A 13,360-nucleotide genomic window follows, 5' to 3' on the forward strand; every position below is an offset into this window, starting at 1 on the left:
TGATGTTAAATTAGATTCTAAAAATATCAAAACAAAAATGGAAAACTGAGTAACTATGCTATGGCACAGAGATTTAGAAATTACTCAGTCTTTTGGTGCTTAACAGAGAAAACAAATTCCTATAACTAAAATGCTGTGGCAGATAAGTGGCTTACACACACACACACACACACACAGAGGCGTGCGTAACATGTAATTTCTTTAAATAAGACTCTCAAGGCAGCATTCATCTGCTCGAGTGTGTGTGTGTACTTTTGAGTGTAATATGTGCATGTGTGTATGTTGCATGCCCACATATGTGTGCAGGTAGAGGCACCTATGCTCACACAAAAAGTTCAGATGAGGTCTTCAGGGTTCCGCCCTATTCCCCTTGCTGTGTTGCTTAGAGATAGGCTCTCTCCCTGAGCCTTGATGGAACCTGGAACCAGTAAGCCTATCTCTTTCAACTTTGTTCCTTTCTGTAGGTACGAGGATCTGAACTCTGGTCTTTGTGTTTGGACAGCAAGCAGTATGCCCCACTGAGCTGTCTCTCCAGCCTCCAGAAATATTTTTGACTGACAGGACTTTAGATTAGCATGAGCACAAAATTCCCAATTTGATATAAAAGTAAAACTCTCAAGGAATTCATTTGCTCACGGGCCTAAAAATGTATGTTTGAATGAAGTATATTCTGAATATATTCTTGAATAAGTTTATCCACATCAGATTTTTCTGGCTTATTAAGTGGCTCAGAGCAGTGTCACCAGCACCAGAACAGGATATGCATTTCAGAAATTCTCCTGAGCAGTGGATGAGCCTGCAAACTCAGACATATGTTTATACTACTGCATGTGGGAAGTCCTTTGTAGAAAAAAGACTTCAATAGGAAACTGACTTCAAATACTTGGTGTTTGTAAGTTAGCCACACAAGCACGACGGCTTGCATCAAATGTGTGTGTGACACAGAAATCATGGGGATTTCTGTCAAAATCATCTCTTATGAGTTTAGAATAATTGCTAGTTAATATTCTAAAATACCAATCTTGTAGAGGTGAATAAAATATTAGTTAAACACTCTTGCTTAATTAAGGGTTAACCTTCAGTTACAGAGAGTAGCTTCGTTTTGGGGTTTTACTCTCTCAGTTTTATTTTCAAATATTAGGAAAATAAAACACCAGGGAAAAAAGGTCCATGTACTCTAAAATGAACACAGATATCATTGTTGACTTTGAACCTGAAGACTGTTATGCACTACCAGCTTTTTTAAAACAGGTTTAATTCGCCTTATTCTTATTGTGTAAGTATGCTTATGTGGTGGCCATAGCTGGAGCCTGGGTCCTCTGAACAAGCTGGTGTCGTTTTTCACAAGATGGTCAGTTAATTTCCTAGTAAGGAGACATGGTGAACACAGTCTTTTTCCAGAGAGATGGCATTAAAGGTGGCCTTGACAAAGTTGCCCAGGGTGGCAGTCAGTCCCTGGCTGATGTGTAGCAGTCACCAAGTTCCAGCCCTCATCAATAGCTTCTTGGGAACAGAGGCAGAGACGATACCTGTTTCTCTCAGGGCAGGACTGAGACACACCAACACAGAGGCACTCAGCAACACGGCAGCCTGTCACCTTGCATGGAACTGTGTGGGGCTTGCCTATCTTGTCCCTCACTCCATTCCCATAGCCTCTCCGCACAGGGGCAATAGAGAGCCTGACCAAGAAGATGGCCGCTGGGGTGGCAATCGCTATGTCCTTGGAGCATTTAACACCAAGACCAATGTGACTGTTGTGACCATTGTAGTCCCCATTAGCTACAAAAGCCTCGAACCTGGTCTGCTGGCCAGCCCGAGTCTGCTTCGGCACTGGCATGACCTTTACGACCACATCCTTTAGGGTTGCACCCAGGAAAAAAGTCAATAATCTCATATTCCTGAATGAGCAGGGAGAACAGGCAGATCTCCTCCAAGGACTTGACCTTCATGTCCTTATCCAGACAGCACAGCTTGGTGACGGGGACCCACTCCTGTCATCTTGTCTTTACCTCCATGGGCCCTGCTGCCTCCTAATCCTGCCCAACACCGTACCCGCCTCCCCTCCCCCAGATCCTCTGGTGTTCCTGGTGCACCAGCATAATCCGCCATTGGCATTTTCCTGTAGAAGAAGAAACTACCTGCCCATTTTTAAATCGCTTATATTTATATGAGTTTTAATTGTCTAGTAATATTATAATTTAGACTTTAGGCTTAGCTCACACTCTAAATTGCATAACACTGACTGATAGCCAACACACACCATCACATCCCCAATTTTATCTTTTACTTCACTTGCCATTATTTAAAAATGAATATTTGTTGACAAAATAGAAAAGTCTGTTTACTTTATTTTCTATTTCTATCTATTTTCTATTAAAATCTATTTCTTTGTATTTTCCCTATCATGTAGAGGCACTTGCCTAAGTTTCTCAGTCAGGCTTCTAACTCAGAACGCAAGGAATAATCTCATCTTTCTGATTCCCAAGACAAAGCTTCAAACAGCATTCTGTGCTAAGAGCCCATTACACCAATCATGCATTTGGATTAAGCCATCATAAGCTGCTAATTTAATGAAGAACTTTAAATGGTCACAACCAGCCCATTTGTGAACAATGGAGTGATAACTACAGTGTTGTAGTGAGATTTCCCAGTAAGCCTCTAGTCTGTCCTTTTGAACATGTGCCAACATGAACTAGTCCTACCACTGTACCGTGCCGCACCCACTGAACCCTGACAGATGCCCTGCATGTCAGGCACTAATATCTATGCCCACTTAGCAGACAAGGAAACTAGAGCTTGGGCTGATTGACTAACTTAGCCCACGTGACTTGACTAACTGAGAACACAGTTACACAGACGCATCTCATCTGAACCCCTGCCTTCAATATTTTCAGTGTATGGTCTGACACTTGGAAACAAAACTTCCTGTTTCAAAATCTCAATGCCACCTCATCCTCACAAGAGCAGGGAGAGGAGGAAGGTAGCCATCCTCGGGAGGCTATAGAAGTCAAGACCCTCTTCTCATAGTTGATGAGAAATCTGCATTAAAATAATTTAACTATGTCTTTCCTCATAGTCATGCTCTGCCTTATAAAATATGCGACTTTATGTAATATTTAGGAGCCTTGTATGTATCTAAGTTCATGACTCCCGTTCATAAATATTTCCCTTTGCCTCAAAGCTGAGTCTATAAGGGCTTCTTTAGCTAAGATGACTAAGTACACTATTCTCCTCCTCATGAGCCTGGTGATCTTTCCACAGTTATCCTCAATGCTCTTCTTCTGTCAAGTGACTCCTGAATGGCTTCACCTAACCTTAAGACAAAAGAATGTTTGCACGTCCCTGTCCCCGTTGCTTCTAAGCAGGGTGTACCTTTCTCTTCCCTGAACAAATCTACAGTTGTCCTTTCTGACTTACTGAATTGGATGTCAGAAGAATGCTACAGTGTGCTCCCAGGAGTCAATAATAGAGTGGAGACAGAAATTTGACACGTAACTGGGTCATCGTGCTGTCATCCTGCACAGTGTCATTGACCAGGTCAGCAAATCCCAGGCAGCATTGGGCGTTTGCTCTTACTGACTGCCCTATGGTCATGTGCCACCACCCGAGCCAGGAAGCACATGGTGTTTCCTGTCTCCCTGCTACCTGGCAGGAAATGCTTAGCTGGAGGTGACTGGGGATGTACTGGCTGGAAAAGCTACAGAGGATAGAAGAGGCTAAGGCTAAAACCAGAGAGCAGACAGAGTCACTTGGCCAAATATTTGTACTAACTTCATGCCTGCATCTCCTCCCTATTCCTTCACCAAGCCCCATCTACCCATCAATAGTGTGATTATACACACACTAGTATAGACCTACTAAGTGATATTAAATATTTCACTTTATCTATTCTTAAAACTTCAATTCTAAATTGTTACTCTCTCTGTAAAACAATAGATAATTCTAGAGACACTGGAGCATTTCCACTCTGTCATTAAAAAGGTAGAGAAATGGTAACACTTGTACTTTAGTTCAGTTAGAGACCCCCACACAGTAAGAAATCATCCATAGAAAGAGCACAGGCCACCTTAGAGCTGCAGAGGAAGGTGTGCGATCAAATCAGCCTGTTCCCTGCATCTGCAGTACTGTGTTGGTTCAGATTCTTACAGAAGGCAAGAAAGACAGAGATGTGAAGGGGGCATAAAGAGGGAATTGTGGGAAGGTCAGGAGGCCAGGGGCAGGAAAATTTGCGAGGACCTCTACGGCAGTTGCAGGCTGTTGTGCTTTACTCAGAACTAAACAAAATTGTCTGTGTTTGGTAATTACAAGAGGGTATTCTGGTTAATTAAAAACAGTTTATCATATTAGTAGTTAATAATATCTGACAATAGGACACAAATTTCCTTTTATTATTATTATGAATTCAAAATTAACATTAATGCTTGGGAAAAGCCTTAGAAAGCAACCACTCTGAGCCCCTGGGACCTTTCACCCAATGATGGTTTTAACATTGCTTTGAGCAGTTTCATCTCATAAATAAATGTATTACTAGAAATTGAACTCTTTATAAACTTCCCACTCTCACTCCCCCGACACACACACACACACACACACACACACACACGAGACAGGAGCTCTATTTTGTAGCCCAGGCTGTCCTGGAACTCATTACATAGTTCAGGCTGGCCCTGCCTCAGCCTCTTTAAGCTAACTAAAAAGGTTTTTTTTTTGTCTTATTTTCATATAGGCTTTAGGAAGGTATTGCTATAAACAAAAACACCACACACACACACACACACACACACACACACACACACCCAAGAACAGTAATCTGTCAATAGAATTAAGTAAGTTAGGCACCTCAAAACTTGAGTTAAGGAATTTTGTGTTAGCCATTAGTATTATTTAACCTCAGCCTTCTAATGATAAAAGGGGTGATGTAAATATACTCTATTATTTTACAAACCCTGTGGCATATGCATCCTAAGAAATAATACAGATAAGCTGTTTACCTGTCATTGGTTCACAATTCCATGACCTACATCAGCCCAGACCTTACTCACAATAACAAATAAAAATGATTTTTGTTGTTATTTTTAAAAGTCTTACTAGGTAGCCCTGGCTGGCCTGGAACCCTCTGGGTAGCCCAGGCTAGACTCAGATTCATAGAGACTTACCTATCTCTGCTTTCTGACTGCTAGAATTAAAGATGTATACCACCAAGTCTGACCTGTTGGTGCCAAAGCTATCATTTCATAACCACATCTGTTTTCTGTGAACCAGTAAACATATAGATTGTGTGTGCGTGTGTGTGTGTGTGTGTGTGTGTGTGTGTGTGTGTGCGCGCGCGTGTGTGTGTGCATGGCTCACTAGATGTGTACATGTGTGTAGGGTGCATATGTGCAGACAGCAGAGGACAATCTCTCAAGTTCTTTCTTGGGCATCTTCCAGCTTTTGGGTTTCAGACAGGGATCTCCCTGGCCTATGGTTTCTTCACGTAGCCTAGGCAAGCTGGCCAATATGCTGCAGGAGTCCCCTGCCTGTCTCCTTCTCTCCATCCTGGAACTACAAGCATGTGACAATATTTCTAGTCTCTTCACATAGCTTCTGGGAATCATACTGAGCAGTTTCTGCTTATGAGGAAGGAGGTTTATTGAAACATCCCGCTGACCCTGAATGTCTCTTCTCAGGTACCGACTCACTAACTTCATTATAAAATTGAGAACCAAGGCAATCACACAGGGCTGGCTGACCAGCAAAGGGAGAGGAACATAATTTGAACTAACCTGTTAATGGTTTCATTATTTTCCCTTAGTGGAGCATGGACGCCATTCTTAACCAGCTTAAGGGAGCATTCACTTTGTCATAATAGCAGCTAGAGAAAGCATCCTATACACAATATCACAAACGCAGACAGATCCTGGCCACTACTGCAAACCTGAAAATGTCGTTTCATCCTCACAGGGTTCCAGACAATACACAGTTCTAAAGCAAAGTGCCCACAAAAACCACAGTAGGGAAATAAAGACAGATAGCAGTTGCATCATGGTGCCGGAAGCCAGCGTTCAAGAAAACGAAGCACAACACAGTGCTTAGATCCTACCCGATAGCCCAGTTTCTCTGGGCTACTTCCCAGTTAACCTGGAAGATTCTTATGTTCAATTCCTTTCCCATTTGGACTCCATCCTGCTTCTCTAAATTAAAAATGGAGAAGAGACATTAATTTCAGTCGTGTTATCAACTTCCTAATCCAAATTTAAAATTCACAGTCATTCAAAGTAAATACACACAGCATGTCGCAAAAGGACTTTGTTCAAAGACACCTCAAGAAAGTATGTTAGCTATGACTGGCAAATGGACACCCCCTAACCAGGAGAAGCTGGAGGTAAACACAGGCGTGGAGTTTATACCAGCCAAACAGGAAAGCCTCAGAGATTTTTTTTTTATACTGTGTCATCCATGGAAGGTGGAACTTCCTTTCTTGTTTAAGTGCAGACTTCATCAGAAAAGCAAAGCTAGAAGCTCTTAGAGCCAAAGTCTTAGAGCCAATATGATGTTTTGATGGAAAGGGTGAATCAGTCTGCCCGAAAATGTCCTTTACGGTGTTACGTAATTATGAACTCTTATTAATAAGATGGCTTTAGCTCCCTCCATAAATCTCAGTGTATAGTATTATAACCAACATTAAAAAGTTTACACAATGGAGTACTACTCAGCTATTAAAAAGAATGAATTTATGAAATTCCTAGCCAAATGGATGGACCTGGAGGGCATCATCTTGAGTGAAGTAACACATCACAAAAGAACTCACACAATATGTATTCACTCATAAGTGGATATTAGCCCAAAACTTAGGATACCCAAGATATAAGATACAATTTGATAAACGCATGAAACTCAAGAAGAAGGAAGACCAAAGTGTGGACACTGTGCACCTTCTTAGAATTGGGAACAAAACACCCAGGGAAGGAGTTACAGAGACAAAGTTCGTAGCTGTGATGAAAGGATGGACCATTTAGAGACTGCCGTATCCAGGGATCCATCCCATAAGCAGCTTCTAAACGCTGACACCATTGCATACACTAGCAAGATTTTGCTGAAAGGACCCAAATATAGCTGTCTCTTGTGAGACGATGCCGGGGCCTAGCAAACACAGGAGTGGATGTTCACAGTCAGCTATTGGATGTATCACAGGGCTCCCAATGGAGAAGCTAGAGAAAGTACCCAAGGAGCTAAAGGGATCTGCAACCCTATTGTTGGAACAACATGATGTACTAACCAGAACCCTGGAGCTCTTGTCTCTAGCTGCATATGTATCGAAAGATGGCCTAGTCGGCCATCAATGGAAAGAGAGGCCCATTGGACTTGCAAACTTTATATGCCCCAATATAGGGGAATGCCAGGGCCAAAAGAATGGGAATGGGTGGGTAGGGAAGTGGGGGGCGCTATGGGGGACTTTTGGGATAGCATTGGAAATGTAATTGAGGAAAATATGTAATAAAAATATTAAAAAAAAAAAGTTGTAGCTCTGTGGGCACTTACAGAACATAACAAAACGCACCTTCGATGGGTATGTTCAAGTGCATTTGTAGCTTTAAGGAATATTTCTCATTGAAAAGAGCAGAGACGAGAATCGGAAAGAACTTTATTTCACAAATATTTCCGTGAATATTAATTGAGATAAATCCCTAGGACCATCACAAAATCATGTTTTATATAGGAAGGGCACGATTATGACTAAGAACTTTGACATAAGGTTACCAAGGAAGGTCCAGCACAAGAAGACCTTGTCCAGGAACCCAACCCTCAGATGAAGTAGTTTTAGGGAGTGGTGCTATTAGGAGGTGTGTCCTTATTAGAGGAGACGTGGCCTTGTTGGAGTGGGTGTGGGTTTGTTGGAGGAAGTGTTGGAAAGGAAGTGGTTTTATCTAACCGTATATCACAATTCTCATTCTCTCAGTGGCCTGATTTTTTTTTTTCTGATGAAGTTTACATTTAAGTAAAGCCCCATCTTACATGTGTGATGTGTCTCTTAGTTTCAATTTACTACTGTGAACAGACACCATGACCAAGGCAATTCTTACAGAGGACAACATTTAATTGGGGCTGGCTTACAGGTTCAGAGGTTCAGTCCATTATCATCAAGGTGGGAGCATGGCAGTGTCCAGACAGGCATGGTGCAGGCAAAACTGAGAGTTCTACATCTTCATCTGAAGGCCACTAGGACACTGCCTCCCACATGGTTAGGAGGGTCTCATTGCCCAGTCCCACAGTGACACACTTCCTCCAACAAGGCCACACCTCCTAATAGCCCTGTTCCCTAAGCCAAGCATGTTTCATTCCACTACAAGGTGGAATGAAAAATGAACCTCCATCATTTCCAGTTCAGCTGGTCGATTTCATCTTTCCACATGTAAGTTTGCATAAGAGAAATGTAGATGGAAAAAAAGGTGAAGTTTGGGGTGATCGGGGTGTTGAATTTCACTGGAAAGTAATAAGTGGTAATAAATGAGAGTTAGGACTGTGACCCAGAGAAGAAAGCACTGAATGAGTGAGGTGGCTAATGAACACGTGAGAGAAGAGAAGGCTACAGCTGTTTCTCATAGGACTCTTAGGAACAACTCATAAGAAAATGATTTTATCCATCTTCATTAAAAACAAACAAAAGTGCTAAAGTGAAAAATGACTTCGGCACAGAATTATACTAACCTCCACCATAGCTAAACAAACTGTAGGACCTGAGGACCCTCAAGATATACATTCCAGACTAGTTAGACATTGCCTGGCAAGGATCTAGAACTTTGTCTTACCCAAGAAAAGGTCTATTTCCTAGATCGAAATCTCAGTCTTAAGGGAGACATTTATTCAATTAAATATTTAAAAGTGTTGCCGGTGGGGGAAATCCCAGAGTTCAGTGTCACCTAGATCACTTTCTGTGTGTAAAGCAAGCTCCTCAACCTCTCTGCCTCTTGGCTTTACCACTTGAGAAATACTTACGCGCAGTGGTATTTAATCAGTACTGACCTCTGTTGGGAAAGCTTTTTGTGAAGATTCATGAGGTTACATGTCTTAAACACTTAGAACTGTGCCCAGCCCAAAATGAACTGTTGATGAATAATTCTCACAATGCTTCACAGACTAATCCTCCATCTGAGCCGAGATGTTCTGGTTGCACGGGTCAATTTCAGATGCTGCACTCTTTCAAATACACTGTGATCCCCAATTGGAATGAATAAGTGATTACAATTCACTTATTATAACCCCTCACAATACGCCAAGGATCTAAGATATGCAAATTATATATACAGCTGGAATTTCTTCTCTTTGTGTCCACTACAAAACGACACATATTCACATTGTAAAACAGAGTCAGAAGTCTAGTCAGAAGGCTTCGAAATGCTAACAAAGCTCAAACAAATCTGTGATTTAGGTTTAAAGACTTCAGATACTTTACTCCGCTATGATTTTAAAGAAAGTGGTATTTTCAAACACAAGCTACCAAAACAAAATTTGTATTCAAAGTACACCTAATATAAGGACTTTTTAAAAAACTAATCGTCTTTGTGTTATCTTCATGGATAATGAATTAGAAATATTTTTTAAAAGTGATCTACTATTTATTGACACTGTGGGCAATTGTTATACATGTATTATATAAACCACAAACCATATTCATAAGACTAAAATAGCCATACTACTTTTCAAAACATTATTAGGATATACAAAGCTTAAACTACATTAATTCCAGTGTTATATCATTGTAACACACTGTAACACTTCCACTGTAGCCCTTTGAACCTTTCAGTCCTTGCTGATTAATTCCTATTTAATGATGGACTAACTATTCCAAATCAGTTCACCGGCTTGAAATTTCCTCACATCAACCCAGCGTCTGCAGTTTAAGGCATCCTGAAATACATACTCAGTGTTATGACGGATATGCCAAAGGGATAATTATCTCATCCACTACTGAGCATATGCTAAGTATAGTCTTAAAGACCCTCTACTTCTTGAAATCCGAAAGACATAAGCAAGGAAGAATTAGCTAACTTTAAAAAGAAAAATAAGTGTTCAGAAGAACTAAGAGTGAATTATGGCAAGTAGCAAAACTTTAATCTCTAGACAACTCTGGTTTCCCTTAAACATTTTTCTTTAAAGGAAAACAAATTGAAACCAGGATCATGAGCTGCCTAAAGAGATCATCGGGAGGTCAAGATGACCTTTTCAGAAAGCACACTGCAATTTGGTGCACAATTATTCTGCACGTCTAACAAAGGAGCGTATTCATGATGACTTTATAAAACTCCATCTGTCCAGATAAAGAAAACCGTGTTTTCATATCACCCCGTAATATTAAGCAATGTGATTAAGTCTTCACATCTGTTGCTCTTTTATTTTTTTTTCTTTATCAGCAAATAAAGGGAAAACATGAGAGAAGCAACTGGTCTTAAACCAAAGGCAAGAGGAAAACACCCGACCTTTGCTGGTCAGCCTGGCGAGCGCACTGCGGAGCCCTGTGCTCTCTCGGGTCCTGGGGTAAGGGGTAGAAACAACACAAGTTTTTCCCAACAGAGTGTCCCAGATGCACATATGTCCCGGAGACAAGATTTGTATGTGAGCTATGTCTGCAGTGTTGAACAAGGAACTGTCTCTTCTCTGTTCTTCATCCAGCCAACAAGCAGGAGTCCTCATGTCTAGGAACTCAGATGCAGTTGGAACTGAGTTCAAATCCTAGCATCCCCACTCACAAAATGTGCAAACACTGCATAAGCTATGTCTACAAACTCAACTCCTTCATTTGTAATGAAAATGCACAAAAGAGCTGAGCACACATTGCTGTATGAAGCCAGGCTTTGGTAATTAGCATACAGAAATCATTATAATAACCTAATCAAGAGTGTCGAATTTATGTAGCAACAAGGGCAGGAACAGTGGATACGCGTGACTAAATAAGGATTAGTGATTCTCAGCTAGTTGGGGGAGACACTGTGAGCTAAGGATGACTAGAATTGGATTTTAAAACCAGAAAGTAAATCCTAGCATTTCTGACCATTTTTTTTCAGTCAAGCAAGTAACTGATCAAAGTATTTCTAACAGAGAGGATGAGGTAGAAGACAAAAGTGGAATGCTCTGCTGGAAATCAATTATCACGACTCAAGATGGGAGGAGACTTTTGGGCTTAAACTGAGGGCCTTATACTGCAAAAACCTTGATGCTATTCCACTGAGGTTATTAGACTCTGGGTTCTCAGCCTCAGCTTCACCAGGAGAGTATATCTGTGCTACACAGAGCAGGGACAACAGTATTGCCTATAAACTTCCCTGTAGTTAGAGTTGTTAAACTGAAAAGATTGCCAAATGTTAACTAGCATTAGAATTCAGCACAGTACAGCAGTCCCACATTACAACCCAGGAAGTACAGTAGTCGCCCATACCCCTCAGTGTCTGGTTTAATGTCTACACTATTGCTAGCAGTAAACTTTGAGTTTCAAATATTGGATGGAAAACTCAGTACATTCCAATACTTTAAATTGTTTTATTACAGTATGTTGTTATTATAGTCTATTATTAAAAGTGTGGCTAGGCTTTCCCTGGAGAGATGCAATACACATCTCATACCAGATAGGGACTCCATGACAGAACAGAGGAGTATTCCATCAAAGTCAAACTTGGAGAACCAATGAATTTTATTGGGGTTATTTACAGGAATATGGGTGAAAGGTTACTTTCAGGAATATGGATAAAGAGCAGAATACCTCAAAAAAAGAGATGCCTCTCCAACCCTCTCCCAGCATGGGTGACAGTTACAAAAGCTGAAAACTTGGAGCACACAGCACAGCTAGAGGCCACTCAAGTGGTTGGAATGTGTTCTTTCTTAGTTACTCAGTTGGTGTGAGCCTGACCCTGGCAGCTGGGCTGGTTTCTGCTTCTTTTAGGCAGTTTGTCTGGTCTTAGAGTCTTCTTTGCATCTTGGCTTGGCTGAGAGTGTCCTTTAACTATTTTCTCTTGGGGCCCAGAGAATCTAGTCAGATTCAGGGACTTCCTGAGGCTGTTTTGAGTCCTTTACCTTCTGGTTCACGGAGCTTCCCTGTAGGACTGTATAGTTCAGTCTTGGAGGAAATTGCTGTACTGCAGATGTTAATCTGTTATTGGGTGTTATATTACTTCCTAATTTACTTATTTAACCTTATTTTTGGTGTGTATATTTGTGAAAAATAAAGCATATTCAGAGTTTAATAGTTTCCAGTTTTAAGTATTGACCAGAGTTCTTGACATTCTGTGACACGAGTGTAAAGAACAAGATAATGGCTTTAGATATATATTCTGTCAAATGACAATGACATGGGGCCCACTCTATCACTTTGTTGTGCAGATAAAATTAGTTACCATATAGACAGCGCCAGTGTCTGACCCATCCTAAATTCTTTTAGATAGCAAGAATAATGGTAGTGGCATTATTGGGTGATATTCTTAATTTGCAGCTATTCTTATAATAATGTTAAAATTTTTTAAAAAGAAAATCAGATAAATAACACCTACTCAAATATATTTCTTTAAATATTTTACTTGGAGAGAGCTCAAAAACTTGTGAACTCCAGAGTTCCTTTCCCAGGCTCCGCTCCTTGTTTTGTCTGCCCCTAGCTTTCACTTCCCAGCACCTATCTCTCTCTGCCCTCCAGCAGATGAACTAAAGCTTTATTTGCAGTCCTCTGCACTCATTTCCTGACACTGAATCCCCAGCTACTTGGGGTAAGACACGTGGAGAAAGCTAACAATACATATCTGCCTTAGCCTTGGGAGACCGTTCTAACCATAGACGAAATTCTCTTCTCTCAGAATTTGAATTTCCCACCAGACTTGGCCATGGTCACTGTCACTCCCAGGAGACTGCTGCCCTGGCCTGAGTCTGCACTTGAGGGCTTATCCTGAAAGTGTGGGTCCATATTGCTGTGGACTCATGAGTCTAGGGCTGTTAGGAGTCTAAGTCAAGGATGCAAGAAGCAAAAATGGTGAATTCTCCACATACCAATGATACTTCAAACTCGGGTCTTCTTGCCCACCATATGTATCTGGCTATGTTCACTCTTTAAAGTCCGCAAATGTGATCTGTCTTCATCCTGCCCAGGATTTACAGCTGCATGTAACGAGAGCAGTAACAACACTGGGAACGACCGTTTCCATATATACACCTGTCTCTGCACCTCCTAAGAAAAGCACTCGTGCCCAGCATGTATGTAAAGGTCAGGCATAGCCAAGTGAATGTGGCCACAGTGTTTGGGGGTGGAGACAGGCAGACCCTGGGTGTTTGCATGCAGGTCAGTCTAGCTTGAGTGTTGCACTTCAAGTGTGGTTAGAGAGCCTGTCTCAAAACCTGAGGGGAT

General features: G+C 41.3%; 1 pseudogene; it reads right to left on the bottom strand.

Moving 5' to 3' along the window:
- Window positions 1-1,448: 1,448 nt before the first annotated feature.
- LOC147002569 (small ribosomal subunit protein uS5-like) lies at window positions 1,449-2,109 on the bottom strand (annotated as a pseudogene).
- Window positions 2,110-13,360: the final 11,251 nt, after the last annotated feature.

The sequence above is a fragment of the Mus caroli genome, unplaced genomic scaffold, assembly GCF_978045245.1.
Source record: "Mus caroli unplaced genomic scaffold, Mus_caroli_1 scaffold_9, whole genome shotgun sequence".
NCBI lineage: Eukaryota > Metazoa > Chordata > Mammalia > Rodentia > Muridae > Mus > Mus caroli.